A 16091-nucleotide genomic window follows, 5' to 3' on the forward strand; every position below is an offset into this window, starting at 1 on the left:
CGACCAACGTTACTCGATCAACTCAGTTGGCAAACTCCCACGGAGCGTGATCCCTTCTCGTATTCCTCAGCCGGGCTATGCATAGTACACCATAGCCGGGTTAACGCTGTTCGAAGCGCCAACCTTCATGCTCGCTGCGGCGAGTCTTGCAACAGCAGTTCAAAACACGGCCGCAGCGGGCAAGGATGACGCTTCAAACAGCATTTCCGAATCTAGGGGTTGTCAGCGGAAACCAACGTTAGCGGAAACTGACGGGTTTCAGCGCTGGTCTTTGAAGGGATCACGCTCCCCGTGGGTAGACTCCCTGCCGTGGGAGTTGGCCAACTCAGTTGGAAGGATGGATGAATGAATGTTAAGAGCCATACCCTTTGTAACAAGCGGTAGCTTGAAACACCTAGCCTAAGTCTAAAAAAAACAAACATATTAGTACTCCCGCCTTTCTAAGACCTATTTTCTTACCCTAACTATCACCAGGCGGTGTGGGATATCACCAGGATGACCTTCGTCATCACTTCTCACTGGCGAGGGAGTCGTCAATTTTCCTCTGGCCAAACCTTGTCGGCGTTACCCCACCACCGGACCCACTGGGAGACAGGATTGAGACTTTGGGCCGGAGCCACGTGGGAGGGAGTCCCAATTTTCCTCTGTCCCGCTTGTCCCCAGTTGTGCTAGCTAGTTGTGCATCATTCAATTTTCCCTAGATACTTTCCACCAATCTTCTAATCGCCCCTTTGTGACTGTAATCCTTTTCTCTTCCGTCCTTCAAGGTTCAAGGTGTTTAATGGCACAACTTCCACACAGCCGAGTGTCTGAGGCAGCCAAAAGGCAAAAGCCCGTACAGCCAAGTGCTGGCTGCCTCCTCGGCTGTGTGTTAACAGGTGAAATGATGATGATGAATATACAAATGAAAGGGAGGAAGAAATGGTAGGTGCACAAAGCTACTGAGCTCGGAGGGCACGCGACACAGTCTTACTGAAGTCGCGGAGTTCGTCCCCAGTCCTCGGCAGGGGTGGGCGCGTGCGCTCAGGTAAGTACAGGTACGAGCTCACCGCGGCGGGGAACAGCGAAGCTTCGTGTCGCCGGGTGCGGGCGCGGAGAGGGATAGGGCAGCCTGTTCGGCTAGAGATACGGGGAACTGATGCTAGGTAGGAGCCGGCCAGCAAAGGGCCAGCGGCAACAGCATCGAGTCGGACACGCGCCACTGTTCGTCGGTGGCTCAGGCGGTGCCAGCCAAGAGACCGCAGGCGTTCATCGTAGTCAGAGGAATGGTCTTGGCGGGCCAAGGTTCGAGTCGCGCGGGGCTGCACACTTTCTAGGCGCTCAGTGAGGTGTATCTGATGAGGGCTCCATATTGAAGAACAGTACTCCAGTCAAGGAAGTACCAGAGCCGTGTACAGTGTTTTCAGGGTCTCCCGTCCAAAACGCCGTGAAAATCGAGACGCGAATCCCAGTACCCTGCGAGACCTGCTTACCACCTTAGCCACATGGCAGCTGAAATCGAGTGAGGGCGTGGATGATACACCCAAGATGCTGAGCTCCTGTACAGGTGGGAGAGGGAGCCCTCCAAGCGTGTAGTGTGGAGTCTGGACCTTCCTGGCCGAACTGAACCGTATCACGGCACACTTGTCGTGGCTGACACGGAGGTGTTTAGTGGCAGACCAGACAGCCAACTTGTAGAGGTGAGCTTGCATGGCGGCAAGATCATCGGGGGAGCGTATGCACATCGCCAAAGTAGTGTCGTCGGCGTATTGGATGGTGAGGAGCCTGTCGGATTGCGTAGTGTCACGAACATACATATTGAAGAGTGTTGGGCCAAGGACGGACCGTTGAGGAACACCCGAGGGGGCTGAAAGGGTATGCGATACAGCACCCTTGTGCCTTACACGAAAGCTGCGATCAGCGAGGAAGGCATCAATTCAATGCAACAAGCTGCCTCCTACCCCGCAATCCGACAACTTCCTACTAAGGCAGTCGTGGTACAGCGTGTCAAAAGCGCTGCTGTAGTCCAGTTGGACCACGTCGGTGGGAAGGAGGCCGTCCATGTTGTCACTAACGTAGTGAGACACAGTTGCCAGGGCGGTCTCACAAGAGTGAGAACGTCGCAACCCATGTTGGGATGGTGGAAGGAGCTGGAGGAGCTCCAAGTGGTTGAGAAGATGCCTGTTGATGATTCGCTGCAGGGTGCGGCACAGGATAGAGGTGTGGGAAACTGGAAGGTAACTAGATGGGTCGCCTGTCGCCAACAATCGGGCAGGACAGAGTTGTCCAAAAGAGATTGGTAGATAGCCAGAAGGGATGGAAGAACGTAGGGCTGGATCATCTTGAGGAAGGTGGGAGGGATACCGTCGGGACCAGTAGAAGAGGAAGGTTTGATGCAGCGGAGGGCCTCCTCGAGATCTGAGGAAGTGAGAGAGAGAGATGAGAGGGTATCAGGGTTGGACGACAAGTTAATGTCCGCATCATGGCGGGAAGGTAGGAAAGGGGTAGAAACAGGTGTGAATGCTGAAGCGAACTGGCTACAGCCTACCAAACATGTCGGCAAACTCCCCAGATGAGGAGAGCATCCTGCCATTGGGACGTGAAAATCGGCTGCTGTCGCGTAGTCTGCGACTGGCTGACGTAGGACCAGAACACCTTTGGTTCCTTCCGCGCTCGGAAAGCAATCGTGTTAGCAAATGCAGTCTCAGCCGCGTTTAGGACGGCCTTCAGGGAGCGCTGGAGTGCCTTTGCTCGCGAAAGTGTCTCAGCGCACTGCAGGCGGGCCACACGCTTGAAGAGTGCCCGCTTCTTCTGAGCAGAGCGGATATGTTCTTTTGTGATCCACGGGGGTCGAGAGCGTCCCCGGCGAGAAACAACACAGAGTACGCACCCCTTCTGGATCGCACACACATAGTCGCACCAGAGGTCCATGTTCTCCAGGCAGGATCGTCACCCATAGTCGTCATGCACCATGGGGTGAGATGAGACAACCTAGCCATGTGGTCTCTCTCAGTCTGGTGAAACTTCCATACTGCGCGAGCGAAGTGGCCCTTGCGGGGAAGCGCCATGGCGTATGCGAGTTCGATGGCCAGGTGGTCACTTCCGGAGAGGCCAGGGTGAACATCGCAGGAAAGGCTTTGAGTTGGATGGGACACAAATACAAGATCGAGGAAACTGGAGGATGGGATATAGGTGGGGGAGCGGCAGATCTGGGAAAGCCCCAGTGTCGACACCAGGCCCAGAAGAGTGTCGTCAGGCGCATCAGAAGGGATGGGAGTATCAGTACCCCACTAGTCAATATGGCTGTTGAAGTCACCGAACAGCAGTACTTCGCGATAAGGCTTCGCCAGCGCTTTGGTCAGCGATACGTCGAGGAGGTCATAGGCAGTAGCCCTGGTGGACGGCGGGCAATAAGCTAGAACTAGGAGGGAGCTGCCTTTTGGGTGGCGGAGTTTAAGAAAGACGGCCTCCAACTCCTGGTGCTCCAGGTCATACCTCCTGACTGCCGGGAGGCTGGACGGCACGGCAATGAGCACACCACCAGCGTGGGATGGATGGTCACGACGATGGACGTTAAAGGAGGCCTGGTCGAAGAGCTCGACGTCACAAACGCCAGCGTCCAGCCACGTCTCCATAAGGAGAATGACAGTGCTGCCGGGGAGGGCTGAGGAGGCGAGCTTGAGGTCTGACAACTTATTCTTCACACTCCGGCTGTTAGTGTACCAGAAGGTGACTGTCTTGTTGAACGGATTGCTCGGCTTGGGGGACGGTGATGTGTCAGAAACGCCCGGCGTGGAGGGAGATGAAGAGTCAGGGGCAGCCAGCACCTCAAAGAAGTCGTCTGCGAGCGGTGGCAGCGAGCAGACTAGGCAAAACCATGGGTCGCCTCCTTTACCTATCTCGCGGTTTTCTCCTAGTGACATATGAACGCAACCGCGATGAAACCAACCATCGCACGAGTCGCAGCAGATGGCCGCTTGATTGTCTCGCACTCGCTTCGTGCAGCTCGCACAGGAAGTATGCTGCGGCCCAGGGTTTGTTGCGATGTCGCCGGCCAGCAGAAGAACACAGACGGTGCGAAGGTCGAGGCGGTGTCCCGTGATGCCAGCCCGAGACAGTCGGCGGTGCGGCTGGGAGATGCGCCGGTGTTCCGTTGCCGTTGTCGAGCTAGGCCTAGCAGGTGTAAATGGACCGACGGCCGTCCATGCGGAAAAGCTCGGGGGAAAGGGGCGGGCGACGTACACTGAGATCTGCTGCTTGGCATGATGGTCGAGAGCTAAAGAGTTGTCAAGTTGGAGCTTACAAAGCGCTACAAAGATACAGCATACCCGGAGCAGCGCAAACATGCGACTACCCGCCATGACATGACATCGTCGCCAGTAAAACCCAGGGCCCCGGCCAAATCCGTTACCCCTTCAGGGAGGGCAGGGCGAAGCCTCGTGCACCTCCAAACCAAGTGCTCTATTCTCTGTTTCACTTTATGATGTACCGTAGGAAAGGCTGCAAGCGCGAGCTCCTTGCTCTAGGGCACCGCTCGGCGCCACAAGCTCTCGTGCGTTAAGAGCAGCTCCCAACGCTATGAGCTCGCGCTTCTAGCCTTCCCTGCGGTACAACATAAGGTGAAACGTAGTATAGTGCCTCGCTCTCATTATGGCAGGCGGCACATAATGTGTTTGTCTTTTGGAATTTGGCTCTATAGGAAGTATTCACTGGCGGCCATAGCTGTGTGCGCGGCTGCTGAACGCGTGCTGATGGCGAGCTTCCCTGGTTCTTTTGCAACGTGCAATCCACACCATCAAGATTGTCGGTCTTGGCAGCCTATTAATGTGGGCTCGTTCAGAGCATGCGCTCTAGACATCACCCACAAATATGGCGCCCAGTGAATACTCCTAATATGAAGTATTCACTTGCGGCCATAGCTGTGTGCGCGACTGCTGAGCACGTGCTGATGGCCAGCTTCCACAGTTTTTTTTTTGTAACGTGCATTCCGCACCCTCAAGATTGCCGGTCTTAGCAGCCTATTAATGTGGGCTCGTTCTGAGCATGGGCTCTAAACAGCACCCACGAATATGGCGCCCAGTGAATACTCCTTATACGTCCTTGTCCTCAAAACTCCCGTTCTCGCCTAAAACAGCAAAGAACTTCCCAGTGAATTGTCAAACACATTTTCCTTTCTTATATCCTGCTTTCGTGACCTGTGCACTGTTAGATCTGATTTCTTCTGCATTCTTTCCTCCCACATTTTCCTCTCTGCCTCTTTCACCCCCTTTTCGAATGAATTAGTCTGCTCAGCACAGTGTGTAGGTATTTAAATGTAAGCTTTCGGGTTCGGTTTGTCCATTTTGTGTTTAAACTTTTCATGCATAAATACTTAACAGAGATTGACCATTTCGGTCAATCTCTGTTAAAATTTCAACTTACTAATTGCCTCCCTACTCTTAAAAGACGACTACCCCATGTCCCTTTGTACTCCTTCATTTGGTGTTTTTCCATATGCTCCTAGTGCCAATCTGTCTGCGCTTCTTTGTAGAGTTTCTAATCCTGATTGAACCTCCGATTTCATGCACAGTACTGCATTGTTAAAAGACAGTCCTGGTACCATCACTTCTTTCCATATACCTCTGACCACTTCATATCTATTATGGTTCCATAGTGCCTTGAGCTTCATAATATATGAATTTCTTTTCCCTTTTCTAATTATATTCTCATTGTGTTCCTCTAGATCAGGAATCTCAAACACACGGCGCGTGGTCCGCATCTGGCCCGTGACTCGCTCGGAAGCGGCCCGCAGGCAACCGGCTGCGAGAACCCGTTCACATGTCTCGAGCGGTAGAAATGGCATGCCCTGAAAATGTCTCACGTCGCCGAATCATTTCCACTCCGCGTAGCTCTGCTCTTCAACGTGTGACACTGTTTATACTGTTTGGTTTTCATTTACCTTGTGTTTCGTTTTAATCATTGCTTCCGAGCTTTCTTCGCTCAAGGACGGACCTCGGCTTCACGAACTCTCGCTCAACGGAGAAAAAAAAAAAAGAAAAAAAGATAAAGCCACGAGTTCGAGATTCTCGCCTTCAAATCCTATCACCATTAAAATCCGAGCATATTTCCCTCCAAATTGCTGCTATACAAGCCGTTAGTAAAGCAAAATCCGTCTTATAATTTTTTTTTCGGGACATGTTGAGCAGGAATAATTCCCGAGTGAATTGAGCAACGGGAAAGATAGCGTGCTTAATCTCTTATTCTCTTTAAAAATGGCAACACGTTGGCGGGGTGGTACCATATTAATTTGTGCTATTATATCAGGTAAGGGGCCTGAATTCGTTCAATATACAAATCAAATCTAAATATGTCACTGCCAAGCTCCGAGTTCACAAAAGGCAGAGAGGCATAATAAACTCCCTACTCTCCCCCTCCCCACCCCCCTTCCTACCCCAGGGCCCTGCTTTGGCCCTCTACTTTTCTGCAGCTGGCTATCTGGCCCCCATACTCAAATTAGTTTGAGACCACTACTCTAGATATTTCCTTCCCTCATTGAGCCAGACTCCCAGATATTTGTATTTTCCTACATGGTCCGTTACAATGTCTTGTATCCTCAGGGGCTCACTCTTTTCGTCGTTAAACACCATCTCCAGACTTGTCACTACTAAAACTCATGCCCAAGGTGTCCCCTTCCTCTCCACATATTCCAGCTAGTTCCTGTAATGGATCCTGGTTATCTACCATGAGTACTATGTCATCCGAATGCATCAGTCCTGGTGTTACCTGTATTTCATCTCTCCCTCCTTTCATATAACTCACATCAAAACCTAAGTTGCTCTGCTCTAATTTATTTTCCATTTCACTGAGATATATCATGAAGAGCAGAGGTCACAGCAAACAGCCCTGCTGCAGTCCTCTTTTTATTGGTGCGTGTTGTGTAGTTTCTGCTTCCAATGTTCTAACTACCTTATTGTCTGTGTATTTGCTGAAGAAACCTAACCAAACTTGTATCTAAATTGATCGAGTAACGTTGTTTTCGACGGCGTGTTTGCCGGCCAATTTGCGCCCATGCAGCGAAAGAGATCCTGAAGTGAAAACAAGTTGTGTCACACGCGCCGGCGTCCTCTCAGATGTCGCGATCCTAGCGCGTGTTCGTAAGAATGCTGACGAAAAAGGAGAAAACGCCAGAGCCGCTGTACTCGCGACGTCCCATCTTGCGTCTGCTTTGGTCTCCGTCGACTGTCTGGCAATCACTGCGCATGAAGCAGACAAACTTTCGGTCCGCATTAGTTGATACTGTGTTTCGACGCTTGATTTGTTCTGTTCTAGCGCTCAGTCAAAACCATCGAAACTGCATGTGTGGCTGTTTGAAGAAAGAGTAAAAAAAACGGGTGAAAAATGTTACAAATTTTGAAAAAAAAGAAAAAAAGAAAAGAAAAAAAAAAGGAGGCTATGGACGAAGAGGAAAACAAACAGATTTCCGGCTTTTTTTAAAATATTTGTTGCTATTTTTTTTTTTTTTTTTTTTTTTTTTTTTTTAATGAGAGAATTAAAGCCTTAGTCGCACGGTTCTGGCGTGCATCCGGCGGAAGAAATGGGTAAGGTGGGGGGTACATTTTTGCCTTTAACTTGTTCGAGATACCAAGATAGCGTTCTGGCTCGGCTGTCTTTGTGGCGCTTGATATTGTTATTTGGCGAAGAGTTCCAGAGTGTTATTCGCAGATTTGCCGAGTTGCTATTTCAGGAGTGGAACTCATGAAATGTACTTGGGAGCAGCCACGGGAACAGTTGAAACAGCTGTTTTGGAGCAGGTTGGGAGCAGCTAAAACTACGTTCTGGAGCAGGCTAGTAGCAGCTCAAATCAGTCTTCATTGCACGTCAGCTTGTGTCTTACACGAGCACAAGAACCATTTCAATTGTGCTTAGCAGCACAGATGAGCGTGAGTGGTTAGGGATCTAGGTGGATTGGATAACAGTGAAACTGATGCGAAAACTTGAAACAAAACAATATCGGGCTGAAATGTTAATGACTTTGCAGAGGCGTACTGTTCCTAATCTGGCCCAAGTAAACTCGCACAGACCGCCACTGATTCAGAAGCTCCATTGTCGCGGTGAAATAGCGAGGATAAAATGGGACTATTCCTTTCAGTCATGCCTTCGCAAAGCTTGATGACGTAATTGTGGGATCGAAACAACCCGGCTCATGGATTAGACACGAGAACTGCCTGAGCACTCGACTTCGGCACGTAACAATCAGTGCCTCGGGGGACACTCGGATAATGGCTCGCGACCAGCCATTGCGGCGATGAGAATCGCCAAACTCTAACAATGCATGGAGCTCAGCAGGTGTTTTTTACTTTGCCAACCCCGGCGCATGGCAATGATTAATGTTGGCGGCATACCTAGGATAGGCACCAGGCCACGTGGCCGCTTCTTCTCGCTGAGTTTAGGGGATGAACGATGCTCATCTTTCTAGAATGTTTTGGAGCGCAGCTCTTCGGCGCCCGTTTCCGGCTTGAGCGGGGTCGCCGTCGGCGTAACCGTGATGTCACGTAACCCCGGTCACCCCCGTGACCCCACGAAGTCACGTGACCCCCGTGAAGTCACGTGACCATTACACCGACGGCGACGCCGCTCGTTGGGAGAAGTAGCAGGCAGGATGAGGAGGACGAAGGAGGGGTATACCCTCCACTCAGTACCCTTCTCTTTTCCTTCTCAAGAGCTGCGCTCCGATTCGGCGTTACAGGGAGTTGTAAACGGCTGTCATTTTTTTGTCGACTGCCATTGACTGGGCAAGTTTATTCAGTTATTAAGCTTCCGTCCGAGCGCAGCCAAAGCTACGTGTGGCCGGAGCCAATCGCACGCCGGTAATACGTCACGCGATCCCGCCTGCACTTTTGTATCACTCCGCTGCGCCGCTGGTCGTCCGCACCGCCCGCTCTCGCCGAGTATTTCGTCTGCTACGGGTGTATCAACGGTATCGTCTTCTACAGGTGTAAAAAGTGCCCTTTCACGTCCTGAAATTTAGTCACAGGGGATGTCAGTACGTAGGCTGGCCGCTGGCGTCTGTGTCCGAGCTTTCTACCTGTTCGGTATTTCGGCATAGTTTCGAGATGTAAGTTCGCACTGCGAGGTGCCCGATGTCCCGGCCGATGCTGTTTCCTTGTATTGTCTGGATATACCAGGGCTCGAAGCCCAGTCCTTTCCACCAGCTTCTCGGCGTTCAATGTGATCGGCAAGTAAAGGGGTGCCCTGATTTCGCCGTGTATCAGTGAACTGTAGTGGTCCGAACGCTTTTCTTGTTTACAACACATTCGCGGTACGACGCGGCCAGAGTCTCCTGCCGAATTTGAACGTAGACATTCATCACGACCTCTCGCACCTGACGCCCAAACGTGCCTTTGCGAAAGGACTTTTTGAAACGACTCCCCGAGGAAAGCAGCGAAGCACACGATTCGGCCATTACGGGAACGAAATCACACAGAAAAACCGAGCGCTGGCGCCGCTGCAGCCGTGTTGCCAGCGGATGTACGTGTTTTCACCAAACCACATGCATTTACATGTATTAATGAAAACATAAACTTCAGATATTTAATTCCTTTAGTTGCGAATCATTCTGTGCACTATACATCTGGGATATTGTGCAATGTTTACGCACAAAAGTTATTTAAAAAAAAAAAGCTTCTGCGGACTATTTTGTGGTTCGTATGCTCTTCTCGATGTTGCAAACCGTCCCTCAGCCTTTGGCTGCGCTCGTACGGAAGCTGAAACGAAGTATAGAGAGAGATTTTAAGTAGTAATTGCGAAATTGGAAAAATCGTTTAATGGCTCCTTTAAAAGACCTCTGACACGCCAAAAAAAAATTTTTTTTCATGCTAGGCGTTGAAATGGCATGTCAGGACATTACAAAAAAATAGTTTCACTATAGAGGAGCGTAGTTTTTTTTTTATAAAAAATAGAAATACGAGGCCCAATTCAAAGTTCCCGCCAGTGCACTGTGACGTAACAGTGTACCGCAAGGTGTCGGGGCGGTCAGAAGGGAGGCATCGGCGGAAGTCACGTGAGTTGTATCAATCCTCGTGCTTACCGCGAGCGTGTGTGATATTTTTTAAATATTTTTGTTGTTCTCCGCACCTCCACGAGCGATCTAATCAAACAAGGTTTTCTTTATCTGCTTTTCATCGCTTAATGTTGCTGTAAAGGTAGAAGAAGAGGAGTCAGTGAATTGACGTGATCAACTACAATGCCTAGAAGGTGCTGTGTGAGGGACTGTCCCGGTATTTCAGCAACTGAAGAAGAGATCACACTGCATGCATTTCCGATTGACGGCAGGCATCTCCACTCTGGAGAGTATACGATGATTCGACGACCTCGGTGTCCGAACCTTCAGCAATGCAATTGGGCGTGCCGTACGCAAGCAATCCTAATTCCTGCGAGCGTTCTAAACTTTTTTGTCAAGACTTGATAGCTTCTTTTGCGCCTCATCGGACTGATTGCATGCACTCGTACACTGGCTTGTACTCGCAACGCTTTCATCATTGACCTTACTGACTCTTCGCCCTCAACTTTTACAGCACGCTAACTAATCAACGGTGCAGCGATAAAGAGCTAGTGGAACTTAGGGTGCCTTCAGTGGAACTGAAACTTCGTTTTCTACAATTGCTCGTACAAAGAGCAGAAAAAAAAGTCTTAGGCACGGTCGCGGAGAGGACGGGGAGTGAAACTCACGTGACTTCCTGCGAACCCACTTTTAGTGACGTAGGTCGATGCCTCCCTTCTGACCGCCCCGACACCTTGCGGTACACTGTTACGTCACGGTGCACTGGCGGGAACTTTGAATTCGGCCTGCTATTTCTATTTTTATATAAAAAACTACGCAACTCTTTAGTGAAACAATTTTTTTGTAATGTCCTGACACATTGCCATTTCAACGCCTAGAATGAAAAAAAAAATATATATATATATATTTGGGGGCGTGTCAGAGATGTGCCAGAGTTTACAGGTTAGAGGTGTTATGACACGCCAAAAATAAAATATGAGATAACAATACTGCTAGGACCCATTGTATGTTCCTATAGACCTGTTCCGTTTACTCTCGTCCCCAGCCCTCTGCTAGGCATATCCTTTATGCGCGATGAAAAAAATTAAACATTTCAACCTACACATAGCAAAAAAATAGAGGGGAGAGGCAAAACGAGAATGGGTGACGGTTAAGGCGCGTTCACACTCTTGCAACCGAGTACGACCGAGAAAGACTTCTTGGGACCGGATGCACTGAGCGGAGCTGGTCCTAAGAGATCGCAAGAGGCTTAAAAACCGGTTTGGTCTCTCTCGGTCGCACTCGGTCGCAAGAGTGTGAACGGGCCTTTACGCTTATTTCCTAGATGTAGACGGTGCTTACGCCCATACTGGAATTTCGGATAATCGAGATGGCGGCGCTCTTGTGAAAAGGTCTATAATCCTGCTAAATTTGTTTTGAAAATGCGCGATGTTGCGTGGATAAATCGATTTATATGCGGGTCCCTCGGAGGGGCGGATCCGGGCGGAGCTGGAGGCTGGTTACGTAGCCAGCTTCCAGCGCGGCGTTTCCTTGCGCGCACTCTCTTGGCGTCTCGAGCTTCAGCTTCCTCGCTTACCTTTCAAGTTTCGAGCATGCGGTCTGTGACGATTACGTCTATGGCATCGCTCGCCTTGTCAATGTGTTCGACATTGATCGCAGCAGAGGTGTTGGAAGTTGTTCATTTTGAGTTACGGACGAACTCGCCGTGGTCACCGTTGTCCGAGAATATCTCGCAGGCGCATGCAGGGTGGAAGGTCAACGGGCCGGGGGTGAGAGCGAGATTAGCGTTCGGATTACCGAGTTGAGTAAGCCGTTTTGATCGTACCGCGGCAAGGAGAGCTTGGGCGATCAGGGGTGCCTAGTGAGAGCGTTCATGGTCACGTGGTTTATGGACACCATGGTGTGACTAACTTGGGCAGTGTTGCCTGGTCGCCAAATGAAAATGATAAAAATTTGTAAATTGAGTATTGCAATTACCAGAGCCCTAAAAATCGCGTAACTTGGTGTATATACTATGTAGCCTATGAGCATTTCATTTCAACAATAATCTATCCGTTTACTTTTCGTGTCATAACATCTTTAGAGAGATACCGACACCCCCCTGAAATGTTTATTTTTTGCTAGGCGATTAAACATGGTATCAGTCTACCCAATCAATATTTTGCTACAGCGCGACATAGATTTTTAATAGTCAAAAGCCGCCACTGATCAAAACCGAAATTGGACTAGGGAAGAAGAAATTTGAAGGGGCAGCTGCCGGAAATCACGTGGCTACCCTCCGACCGCGTTATTATTTTTGTTTTTTTAAGCGCAGTGCGGCGCCCGTTTGTGGGTTGAGCGGCGTTGCCGCCGGCGACACTGTGACCGCGCGTTGCATTATGGGACGTTTTCCCGCTAAAAATAGCGGGAAAAAAAATTCCTGCTAAATTTAGCGGGGACATTTTTCCGCTAAATTTAGCGAGGAATATTTTTCGCTAAACTTAGCGGGCAAATTTTTCCGCTTAATTTAGCGGGAAAATTTTTCCACTAAATTTACCCAAAAAATTGCGCCGCTAAAAAAAAAGTTACCACTTAAACATGGAAGACCATGACCTGTATTCTCACACGGTGATTACATTCAGGCCCAAGTTGTCCATGCAGGATATTATGCTTCAAATTAAGCACTAGATAATAGACGGTGATCACAGCTCAGAACTCGATATCCGGGCCGTTCTTGGCCTTGATCTAACCAAAGCGTTCACCACGTTCTTGGCCTTGATCTAACCAAAGCGTTCTAACCATCCTAACCCAGCCAAACAAACGAGGAATTGGCTTCAGAGAATACAATTATATCAAAGACTTTTTTACAGACAGGACAGCCACTACCACCGTCGGTGGCGTAACCTGGGAGAGCATTTCGCTTGGGAATAGAGGGACACCCCAAGGCTCGCTCCTGTCTCCCTACCTCTTTAATATGGCCATGCTAGGATTGCTAAGCAAGCTAGCCAAAATCCCTAAATTACAGCATAGCTTATATACAGATGCCGTCACACTCTAATTGTAGGGAGCGACGGAGAAATCCAGGAAACTTTACAAACCGCCAATCAATGTCGTCAACGAATACGTAACACCTAGAGGACTCTCCTGATCCCCGCAAAAGTCAGAGTAACTACGTATAAACCAGGGGTGGCCAGGCTGACCCGGCCTGAGAGCGGCAAACAAAACCACGAAACTTCCAAGAGCCGCGGGGGGGGGGGGGGGGGGCAACTTATGTCTGGAACAATAAACAAAACTCAGACTACTTTCAAACCATCAGAGTCAAAAGCAGTCCAACTGTACGTAAAGTAGCACTAGCACAAGGCTACCAAACCGTAACCTGCCTTTTGATTTAAAACGCGTTCCATTTCTCTTTTTGGGGAAGTGCTCGTGTGACCGGCAGGGAGGAGGGGGTAGGGGAGGGAGCCGCGAGCCGCACTTTAACACGCGAAGAGCCTCAGCTTGGCCACCCCTGGTATAGACCTATGTGCAGAATAGTAGAAAAATGTCTCCATACCCCCTCAAATCACACTCAGATGTAATGGACAGGGCATTCCAATAATATTGAGCATCAGGATCCTTGGACTCAGAATACAGTCCAATGGACACAACAATGAAGTGATACAGTCCATAGACTCGCACGTTCATCAAATGACAAGATACATTTCGCGCGTCACCAACCGACACCATGGCATAAAAGAAACTAATATACTCAGACTGGTACAGGCTTTCATCATAAGCAGAATAGTCTTCGCTACCCCTTTCCTGCAACTAAAGAATGATGAACGTTACAAAATGAATGTTACAAAGAGCCTATAAGCAGGCTCTACACCTCCCAATAGGTGACCGGCGTTTGAGCCGGAAGTTTCGTCATCCGAAGCGAGGCACCACATGACTTCGCGCTTCCGGTTCGTCCGGCGCCGGTCGTGGTTCGTCCAGCTGCATCGAGAGCCCTTCTAGGCGAGGTAGCCGCGCTGTATTCGCGGTAAAAATTGTTCCCAGCTCCGCGGTACGTTGTTCTAACGCAAGCCAGAGAGGGCATAAGATGTTCCAGTCCCCGTGAAACAAAGCATGGAAGCAACGATGGGTGATGCAGCGAGATGACCTGTGACAGACAAACGTCGGTGACCGTTTATGCGCGGTCAATATTGTTACAGGCCAGTACAACGTGTTCTCTCTTTCTTCAGGTAGGGGCCGCGGGAAATAATGATCTCTAACAGTCTTTTGGCACCCACCCAAAAGGTCTCGATTAATCCGCGAAGGGGTGAGCACTGCTTGTCGTACAAGGCACCCGCGAGAACGCGGGATGCTATCTCGCAGGCAATCAGTTCATGGGACGACGTTTCGTCGACATACAGTGCCATCGCCAGGCCGTTTAATCGTTACATCGACAGCTCGGATTAACATTTTCTGAGATGAGCCGCCGCAGACTGTTCCCGCGAAGCGGCATGAATGGGTGGCTTGCTACAATATAAATAAACAAAAGGACAGGTCAGCTTTTTTTAATATAAAGAAACAAAAGCAAATGGGCAGCACCTTCATATTGACGGATAATAAAGCGGTAGTACGACCCTGCGTAGCTCATATCAAAATCGGTGTTCGTTTGTGCATGCTTTCTTACTCGACATCATTAAAAATAACGTGCGGGAAGGGGGGGGGGGGGGGGGGGGGGAGGGTTATGGTAGTTCACGGGGGACTACTTAGTTGAAGTACCAAAAACGCGTGAGTGTTAAAAAGCAAGGATTGTCACATAGTCAGATATCGTCGAAACTAACTTTTGTACGGAAGTGGCGTTTCAATCGCGCGAGAAAACATATTATCTGAGTTTGAAACGCCCGTCTGACCGACTTCTTTCCCTGTCTTCAACTTTTGGTTGCCTGAAGATTTTCTTACCCAGACTCAGGTGTTCTAACGAAAAAAGAAAAGTACGCCAGACCTCCGATCGGGCATTTCAGCTGGCCGCGTCCCACGGCTTACATTCGCGCCTATTTCAGTCGGTGATGTGATCTAACGTAACCATCAAAAATAAACAGAATCCAAATGAAAAACGCTGGCTTAAAAGGAAAACGAAACATCTAACCTGAGTTTTCACGCGAAGATCCGGAAAGCGCGGTGCGAGTGCAGCTTGCCACCGGCCGCACTCGCTCTGCGCTTTCGTGGCCGTTCTCGATGCTTCTGCGTACCGATTGCTACTTAACATATGCGTAGAAGTAACTTGAGACGTTCAGAAGTGCGTAAGTCACCCAGCAGCAGAGGAAGGTGGCCCGGATTGATCGGGTTTCAACACCCGCACACGCTTCCATAGCTGTCATGGGGCTGCGTCGGCTGCTAGCTACGAACCGGAAGTGAATAATACCCAGAGTGCTTCGAGGCTGCTGCCAAACGCCGGTCACCTATTACCACCGCAAACGAAAAGTTTGAGGCTCTAGGAATACACAGTACTCTTGACGAGCTCATAGAAGCCCAAAGAAATGCCGAACTTGAAAGGCTCTCATAGTCCTCGACGGGGCAACACATTCTCCAATTACTCGGGATTACATACAACACCCAATTCGAACGAAAGCGGGACATTCCCATAGAGCTCAGAAAACACATACAGACCCCACCATTATTTAAGAACACCCAACCTTTGCACAACCAAGAGCGCAGAAAGGAAAGAGCCAGAGCCTTACAGAAGCACTTTGAAAGTTCTAAAGACATGGCCTACGTAGACGCGGCCGAGTATCGTGATTGAGACGCCATGGTAGTGGCTGTACTTGATCAACAAAATCAAACCATCGCTGCAAGCTCAGTCATTACAACATCGCCAGAGGTCGAGGAGGAAGTCGCAATCACCTTGGTGTATGACTCATCTTCAACCGAATTCATAGTCAGCAACTCAGACAGCCATACAAAACTTCGTGAAAGGGCGCATTTCGCTCGAAGCCCTCAAAATTCTAGCCCAGGTACCCAAAACCCGGCGCAGATGGACATAACTCGCTTGGGCACCGGTACACTCCTATCTCCCGGGAAACGAGGCTGATCACAGTGCAGCCCGAGGATTGGCCATCCACGGTGG

At 49.8% G+C, this 16091-nt stretch overlaps 1 pseudogene; it reads right to left on the minus strand.

The window, feature by feature from the left end:
- Window positions 1–938: 938 nt before the first annotated feature.
- LOC115323974 lies at window positions 939–1796 on the minus strand (annotated as a pseudogene).
- Between the last annotated feature and the right edge of the window lie 14295 nt (window positions 1797–16091).

Source organism: Ixodes scapularis, unplaced genomic scaffold, assembly GCF_016920785.2.
Source record: "Ixodes scapularis isolate PalLabHiFi unplaced genomic scaffold, ASM1692078v2 PGA_scaffold0__279_contigs__length_252992795, whole genome shotgun sequence".
NCBI classification, from domain to species: domain Eukaryota; kingdom Metazoa; phylum Arthropoda; class Arachnida; order Ixodida; family Ixodidae; genus Ixodes; species Ixodes scapularis.